This window comes from Saccopteryx bilineata, chromosome 6 (genome assembly GCF_036850765.1).
Source record: "Saccopteryx bilineata isolate mSacBil1 chromosome 6, mSacBil1_pri_phased_curated, whole genome shotgun sequence".
In the NCBI taxonomy this organism is placed as follows: domain Eukaryota; kingdom Metazoa; phylum Chordata; class Mammalia; order Chiroptera; family Emballonuridae; genus Saccopteryx; species Saccopteryx bilineata.
This window is the reverse complement of record NC_089495.1, coordinates 6,355,611-6,364,809: the sequence shown is the minus strand read 5'-3', so window position 1 is coordinate 6,364,809 and position 9,199 is coordinate 6,355,611.

Genomic DNA, 9,199 nt, shown 5'->3' with positions numbered 1-9,199 from the left:
GCCCTGAGGAAAGAATGGTTCTTTCTTCCAAGGAGGAGCGATGGGGAGAAAACAATGGAAACATCTGGAAGGACTTCATAAAAAGAAGAGCGCGATCCAAAAACAGTTTGCTATGCCATCCTCACGGCAGCACTGTGGTGTAGAAAACTTATTTCGCCATCTTTTTTTAGACTTTGTACCCTTTTAAAATATATTTGTATTCTTTTTAGAAATAATGTTTATATTTTCATGAAAACCTGGCACTACAGAAAACGTACAAAACACAGACAAGGAGAGGAAAAAATGAATTCTTGGAATTCCACTGCTGAAATGTAATCATAGCCATGTCCATTTTAGAAAACTTTTCTCAGTTGGGGTATCATTGGCGCTCTTAGCAGCATAGTCACTATCATAACTGTACATTGTCTATAACCTCCATTGCAGCATCGGGATAAAAGCTGACTCTGTTGAATACTGGAGTCATCAGCTTCCTTGGCCCCCAAGGCTCTCTGCCTCTTTGGGCTCATGCTCTTGAGTCATCTCCTTCCCCAAGAGTGGGCTGGCCGAAGGAGTAGAATGCAGCAGGTGGCATGGCATGCCACTCCCTAGATTAGGCTGGGAGAGGCCATCGTTCTATCTTGGGCACCCTCGCTCATCCTCGTGCTCTGAGTAAAGCCAACCACCATGTTCTGAGCTGCCTTAGGGAAAGGCCCGTGTGACCAGGAATTGGTGACCAGGAATCAGCCAGGGAAGACCTTGGGCTGGTCTTCAACCTCAGGGGTGAGCCGGGAAGCGGGTTCCTCCCATCTGCTCACAGCCCACCCTGTAGAAGAAGCTCCTGTCTCAGCCAGAGCTTAACAGTGGCTGCAGAAGAGCTCTTGAGCCCAAAAGCACTCAGCTGAACCTTACCACACACATTGTTTAAACAGTAAAATGTTTATTGTTTTAAGCTGCTGTCAGTCATATGTTATACAGCAAGAGAGAGTTGATGAAACAAGTATTCTTCAGTCCTCAAGCAAACATGCTTTCACAGGGCATGAGTTCAGCTGGGAGGAAGAAAGAAGTGTCATAGTTCTATTTCAGGTCTTTTTCAGCTATATGTGAAAGAGGTGGATGTATAAAAATATTGTAAATAACCATGCAAATGACCCTATCTACCTTGCACATACCATATTTTTTGTTCCATAAGATGCACCTGACCATAAGACACACCTAGGGTTTTAAAGAGGAAAATTAGAAAAAAAAATTCTGAACCAAATAGTGTATTAAAATATTTAATAAAATACCATATTTTTCGCTTCATAAGACACACGGGCATTTTCCCCTCTGCTGTTTGGGGGGGAAAAAGTGCATCTTATGGAGCAAAAAAAAAAAAAGTAATTACATAGCTGATTATGTGTGTGTGTGTGGAGAGAGAGAGAGAGAGAGAGAGAGAATAAAAAAAAAAATATCACAGAACAGTCATTGGTTCAAGAGTATTCCTTGTGATACACTCATGATGTTTCTTTTCCAACGTTATGCTTCTTGTAAGAAGAAGAAAGAACAATGGATTCAGAGACATCTCAGACCCTACTGACAAAATAAAAAGTATTGCTATTGGTTAAAAAGGTACTGGGGATATGGGCACAGGTCCAGTCCCTGTCCTCAGGAGTTGCACCATCACCGTGGAAGGCGGCAAACACCCAGGTAGAGTTCTTGCTGGTTTCTGCATCTCCATTAGTTGTTTCATTCAGAGTTTCAGGTAATGGTGTGTGGCCATGGGATTCTGAGATATGAGAGCCAGAGAGATAGGACAGTCTGCCCTTTGGCCTTACACATCAGTGAATCTCGTGCATGTTCTGACTTGCAACTTTGCTATTTCACTTCTGTTCAACTCCCACACCCCCAACCCAACAGGGCTGCCTCATCTGCCCCTGGCTCTGTTCCACCTCAGGCAGGCAACCTCAAAAATATTGCTTCTTGCCTGACCAGGTAGTGGTGTAGTGGATGGAATAATGAACTGGGATGTGGAGGATCCAGGTTCAAGACCCCATGGTCACCAGCTTGAGCGCGAGCTCATCTGGTTTGAGGAAAGCTCACCAGCTAGGACCCAAGGTCGCTGGCTCAAGCAAGGGGTTACTCAGTCTGCTGAAGGCTCACGGTCAAAGGCACATATGAGAGAGCAATCAATGAACAACTAAGGTATCGCAACGAAAAACTGATGATTGATGCTTCTTATCTCTCTCTGTTCCTATCTGTCTGTCCCTATCTATCCCTCTCTCTAACTCTGTAAAAAAAAAAAAGAGAGAGAGAAAAGAAGAAAAGAAAATATTGCTTCTTCATTTTCTACTTTACGACATCTTGTTCTCACTCATTCTGTATCTTTATTTATACCCCAACAGGTATTGATTGCAGTGTAGAGGAAGTATTGCCTCTAAGATTTTGTTGTGTAGCGTATTAAAATACTTGGTGGATAACTAAATAGATATCTAAAAGGATTTTTAGCTATTTGAAATACCTGGTAACTCATTAATATTTTTCCAAGATGTAAAAATAGAATATAGACTCCTGTTATCTAAAAATGTACTTTTCATTATATTTTTAAAAACACATTAGATTTTGACAGTGAAGAATTTCTGTATTTTTCCATTTTATTAAGTTTCACTTTTTCACTTAACGTTTTCTGAAAAAATGATCCCTTTTCCCTCCACCACTACCTCTTCCCCCTTGTGTCTCTTAATGCGGTCCAGCTTGCATCATGTGTCGTTTGATTTTCAATGTTAATTTTAAACTAATTACCTTCCTCGATTCTGTCTGTATATTGGTTACCAATTGCTGCATAACAAATGACTCCAAAACAGAACAACTTTTTATGTTTTGGGGGCTCAAAACAAGTTTTATTATCTTAGTGTTTCCGTTGGCCGGACGTCCTGATGCCTGGGTCTCTTACAAGGTGCAGTGCGAATGCACTTGCGTGGTCCGGGGCAGGATTTAGTCACCTCCTGGCTGTTGGACATGCTCAGCGCCCTGCCCTGTAAGCCTCCCCATAGAGCGCCTCATGGTGTGGCAGGGGCTCTGTCAGAGCACACGGGAAAGGAGAGACAGTGAGCAGGGTGGGACTCTTAGTCTTCTAAAACCCAACCACAGCTCCAGCCCAGCTCATCACTGTTGCCATATTCTGTTAGTGAGAAGCCAGCCAGTAGGTCCACCCCCACTCCAGGTGAGGGAACGGCAAAGGACAAGAAGATCAGGAGGAGGGGACCCTTGGGAAGCTGCCACTCTGTGAGTCATAAAGATTTTTGGTGATATTTTTCCCTTGTTTAAAAATAGCATTATCAAACACTGAAAAATTCCCATTTTACTTTCTTCTTTTTTTATTTTTGTTTGTTTTTGTTGTTTTTGCTCCCTTCTTTTGACTAATTTTGGGGACTGTAATTCCTATAACAATTTAAAATAATGTTAGCTAATAAAAAAACCTTATTTTAGATTCCCACTTAGCTGCTTGGGTTTCATCATTGTGCATTATGTTTTAAAGCACACTTTTAGCCAGGAAAACTTATGTGTATAAAAAATGTATCTTCTATCAGTCTTCTATTGTTAAAACAACCTTGTTTTGGATTTCTGTCTCTTTTAAGTGAGTGTTCAATCTTTTTTTTTAAATTCATTTTAGAAAGGAGAGAGAGAGGGGGAGAGAGAGAGAGGAGAGAGAAGGGGCGGAGAAGCAGGAAGCATCAACTCCCATATGTGCCTTGACCAGGCAAGCCCAGGGTTTCAAACCGGCAACCTCAGCATTTCCAGGTCGACGCTTTATCCACTGCACAACCACAGGTCAGGTAGTGAGTGTTCAATCTTTAGGAATCCCTTGGTCTACTCTTTTTTCTTCCTAAAATAATTTTGTATTTGTGTGTGTGTGGGGGGGGGTGTGATGATCTTTTGTTAGTAGAAGAGAGGAAAATTATGTTTAAGTAGATAACACTACAGAAAAAAGTCATTGGACCTTGGCCGGTTGGCTCAGTGGTACAGCATCTGCCCGGCATGTAGAAGTCCTGGGTTTGATACTCAGTCAGGGCACACAGGAGAAGCACCTATCTTCTTCTCCACCCTTCCCCCTCTCCTTTCTCTCTATCTCTCTCTTTCCCTCCTGCAGCCAAGGCTCCATTGGAGCAAAGTTGGCCCAGGTGCTGAGGATGGACGGCTCCATGGCCGCCACCTCAGGCACTAGAATGGTTCCATTTGCAATGGAGCAACACTCAGATGGGCAGAGCATTGCCCCCTGGTGGGCATGCCGGGTGGATCCTGGTCTGGCACATGTGGGAATCTGTCTGCCTCCCGACTTCTAACTTTGGAAAAATACAAAAAAAAAAAAAAAAAAAAAAAAAGGAACACAGTTATTGTCAGAATTATTTATTTAGTTGAATAAAATTTTATATTTTACATTGTCTTATATAGTAATCCTACCTACTAAGTAGAAGTAATGTTAACTTATCTAATCAGGACTAATGTTAAATTATCTTATATATACTATGGAATACTACTCAGCCATAAGAAATGATGACATTGGATCATTTACAACAACATGGATGGACCTTGATAACATTATACTGAGTGAAATAAGTAAATTAGAAAAAACTAAGAACTATATGATTCCATACATAGGTGGGACATAAAAAAGAGACTCAGAGACACAGACCAGAATGTGGTGGTTATGGGGGGGGGGAGGGAAGGAGCAAAGGGAGGGGAGGGGCACAAAGAAAACCAGATAGAAGGTGACGGAAGACAATTTGACTTTGGATGAGGGGTATGCAACATAATCAAATGTCAAAATAACCTGGAGATGTTTTCTCTGAACAAATGTACCCTGATTTATCAATGTCACCCCATTAAAATTAATTTTAAAAAAAGAAAAAAACTTACCTTATCAGTAAACCAGTGTGAGGAATATTTTCTTTGTCATGTCTTTTCTAGTTATTAAGAATGTTTTTGAATTATTTTATGCTTATTGTAATGATCATTTGTTATTAACTTCCATTTACATTCTGATCAAATATACCAACCTGTGCCATTCCCACTTAATGATTATGGCCGGTCTTGGGAGAACTAAAACGTCACCTGTTCTTCCTGATGTTCCTTAGGAAGCAGAAACTGAACTACGTGTCCCATTTACAACGTTTAGGGGAGAGCATAGCTTCTAGGTTTGGCCCTTACAAATGACTGCTCCAGACCCTCAGAGTCAGCCTCGGTGCATTCCGCACCCACTCGACCTATCACCTGAGTGCTGCATGCAGCACAGTCTGCCTTACCCCTTGCCACCTATCAGACAGGTGACCAGCGCTGTGGGTCTCACAGGTTGTAGGATGACCCGGATGTCGTCAGAGCAGCTGCCACAGGAGAAGGAGCAGCAGTATCAGCTGAATCAGTTAGAACAAAGGGGATGTGAGTCAGGATTTGTTATGCAGGTGTCCAGGGCTCAAAGACGGTGCGGAGGTCACCTGGAAGTGCCCGCCGTGCAGTCTGGGAGGGCTCCCGGAGGAGGCCACCTCCCCAGCCTTGGGCAGTGCCTCTGGAGCTCTGAGAAGAGACCTTGCAGATGACATGAGGAGACTGGCTGGAGTCCCTGCGGCACCGAGGAGCGCAGTAGACAAGAGGGACCTTGGAACAAAGTGACCAAGGGGAAGCGAGGTCTCCTTCGCCGTCCTGACAGACCCCTCCTTGTTGTCCGACACGCACACGTGCTACGTGGATACGTGGCGAGCCCCTTTGTCTTTTCTTTGACCGATTCGGAGCCACCTCGGGAACCTGTTCCATGAATCGGTATGGAACCGGGAAGGAACGAAGTCGGATTCTTCTGGATGATCGGATCTGATGCGCATTGGGCCAGACGTGTGGTAGGGCCTGAAAGAGGCGAAGGAGCAAAAACAAGAGAGGAACCCTGCGTGGGAATAAAGACGTGAACACTTAAGCTGACAGGTCCGAGAGCGACGGTCAGACGCTGCCTGTCCAGGACACGCAGGCGCGGCATTTGGAGAGGGGGCGCGGGGGAGGTGGGTGCCGCCCTCCGAGGCAGAGGGCGGACAGCTTTCCTAGGAGGGCATCCACCCTCCTCTGGGGCTTCCCCCGTGGTGAAGCCCGGAGCGCCATTTCCCAGCCTCAGCACCATCACCATTTGGGGCAGACAGTTTTGTCTTCAAGGTTTAGTGGCATCGCTGGCCTCTCCCCACTAGATGCCACTAGCATCTTTCTGGTGGACCCAACCCAGAGTGTCTCAGGACGTGGCCGGTTCTGTGCCGGGGGCAAAAACATCTCCAGTTGAGAACTCTGGTTTACAGCATCTAAATCCTCAGGTAGAGTGGCCTTTCTTTTCCTCCTTTCTTTTTTTTTTTTTTAATTCTAGTTATTTGGATAACTCTTAGAGCTTCGGTTTGACTCTAGGCATCAGGTTGCAGCTGACTTTGAACAAACCCGGGAAAAAGTTTGGGTGATGTGCTTAGGTCAGAAGCAGAGCCAGAGAGGACAGCTTTCCGTCTCAGTAACAGTGCACATAGTTTTATAGTTTGAACGGAGAGAGAGAACAGTGTGGGTTTTCTGCATTCCCCACAGAAATTGTGGGGGTCGAAGCGAGGGTTACTCTGGAAAGCCACATTGCGGATGGAGAGGTAGAGAAATTTATTTTTTATCTTCTTAATTTTAAGAAATTAATATCTTCTTAATTTTAAAAGAAATTTCAATTACAGTTGGTATGCAACGTCGTATTACTTTGAGATGAGATGTATGGCATGTATGTAACTCTCCCAGTGATCTCTCAGTAAGTCTAGTACCCACCTGGCACCGTAATAGTTACTCCAGTATTAATGACGAGGTTCCCTCTGCTGTACTCGACATCCCTGTGACTGCTTTGATCACTAGCATTCGTACTTTTTTTAATCCCAGCCTCCCAAATCTTCTCCCGTCCGGCAACCATCAGTTTGTTCTCTGTTTCTATGAGTTTGTTTCTGTTCTGTTTGTCAATTTATTGGGGCTTTTTTTTTTTAAGACATCACCTATAAATGAAATCACAGACTTTGGTCTTCCTCTTTCGGGTGTATTTCACTTAGCATAACACCCTGCAGGACAGCACATAGGTAGAGCAGGTTCTTATAAGTGCATTCTACCATGCCACTGAAGGTTGAGGAAAAGAAGCTAGAAGCTATTAGAAGTCCGAGAAGGGGAGCAGCAATAAAGGGAGACAAGGGCAGAGTTGACACTCATTTTGTGTGAAGTCAGATTTGTCGAGCGACACCTCACACACAGTAGTTTTATTTGTTAAAATTAGTCATCGTGTCTATGCATTTTGAAAAATGCACATAGGGGTATAATCCACACTATGATTATCACACCTAGAACTGTTCTTACTTACAAAATTCCCCTCAAGTCTTTTTTTTGTAGGTCTCCTGTCCCCAGCGCCTGACAATCAGTTACTTTTCTGTTCCTATAGTTGATGTATTCTTCTTTACTATCTATTTCTTTTTAAGTGAGTTTGGCAGTTTGTTTCTTTCAAAGAATTTGCCCGTTTTCCTCACACCGATGCTGGCTTCCAGGGAGGAGGAAGAGGGGCGTGGCCATGCCCAATGAAGGGCAGGAACCACAGAGAACCCCCGGATCTCAGCCGGGACAGCATGGACAGGCCCGGGGCACTGCCTGGAGGAGGGCGTGGGGGACGGCAGCAGCTGCCCTCCAGGTGTGACCCTGACCGTGATGCAGGTTTCTGGTAAAATCTGATGGACGTGGGGAGGTCTGACTGCAGGTCTGCCCACCACCCCCAGTCAGAAACGCAGCTCCCCCCAACCTGCACGGACTGAGGCTGGGCATCCTCCCAGGGGGGACAGTGGTCTCCCCGATGAAGGGTGGAGGGTCCCAGAACCAGGTACAAATGACAGATGTGATAAAAGTGTCCCCACACAGACCGGAGCTCCACCCGGAGGTTCTGTAGAGCAGAGGGAGAGATGGCCCCGACCTGGGTGGAGGAATTTAAAGGCAATGAGCATGTAAAACAGGCTTTGTGTGGGCTGGTCTGCTTTATTATTACCCAGGACTCAGCAAGGGTCCTTGTGGAAGGAAAGACAGAGAGCAGGAGACCGAGAGAGTGAGTCCAGAGAACAAAACCTCCCAGCAGACAGAACGGCTCCAAAGAGGCCTCAGGCCCCGCAGGGCGTGGTGGGCCCCACCTCAGGCTGGTGGCCCAGGGGCAGGCAGCAAGGCCGGCCGTTCAGGCACCTCCCGGCCTGCATCTCCGTTTCCAGGCAGAAGTCTTGGCAGAAGCCATTCGGACGCTCACAGATCTCCTTGAACCTGCCCCGGGCTGCACAGAGAACAGCGTTATTGTCACTATTTCTGAGTCTCCCTGAGGTTTTACTGAATTACCTGGAGCCCAAAAACAACTTTGTGTGGATTGTTGTTGTTTGACTTCTTAAGCCAGCATTTAAACACTTGCTTACAGACACAAAAAAAAGCTTTGATTTTAGGTAATGTTGGAAAATCTGGCATCTAAGTGATAAAGGCCGACCTAGGTAGCCCTGCCCTGCTAACAGTTCTAGGGCACAAACACACACATATGTGCCCACACACACACATATGTGCCCCCCCACACACACATACGTGCGCGCGCGCGCACACACACACACACACACAAGCTGATCCCAGGCTTTCTTGCCCACTCTTACCTCATAACATTGATGGCATAGACCAGTTTTATTTGCTATCAGTCCTGTGACTTTGACTTTCCTGGAGCAGAGGAAACTAGCTAGAGAAATCTCAACCTCTCTATCCCCCCCCCCCCCCCCCCGTTATCTTTGATAAGTGGAACTGCGATATAGCTCTATGAGACAGCATCCCTCACAAAACTGTTAGGAGGCCGTGTTTCCGGCGGAAAGGCACACTGCGCCCACACACCAAGCGCGCAGGAAGCAGCCAGGGCGGCCTTCCGCTGACTCGTGCTGCGCGCATCCTTTGCCCCCCTGGCTCTGGCCTTTGAGCGGCAAGCCTGCTGCAGAAACCACCGCGTGCATTAAGAGTCCTTCCTAAGCGCAGAACACATATGCTCCTTACACACATGGGCAAGAATTTGACTTCTGGCCTACGATGTTCTGAGGGTGGGCCACACACTCTGAGATGCTCGTTTCAAAAGCGGGTTGACTCTGAGCGACTGGTGTGCCTGTGTACACAGTGCCCCTCCTCCAGGACAGCTGCCTAAGCTCCTGGCCCACAG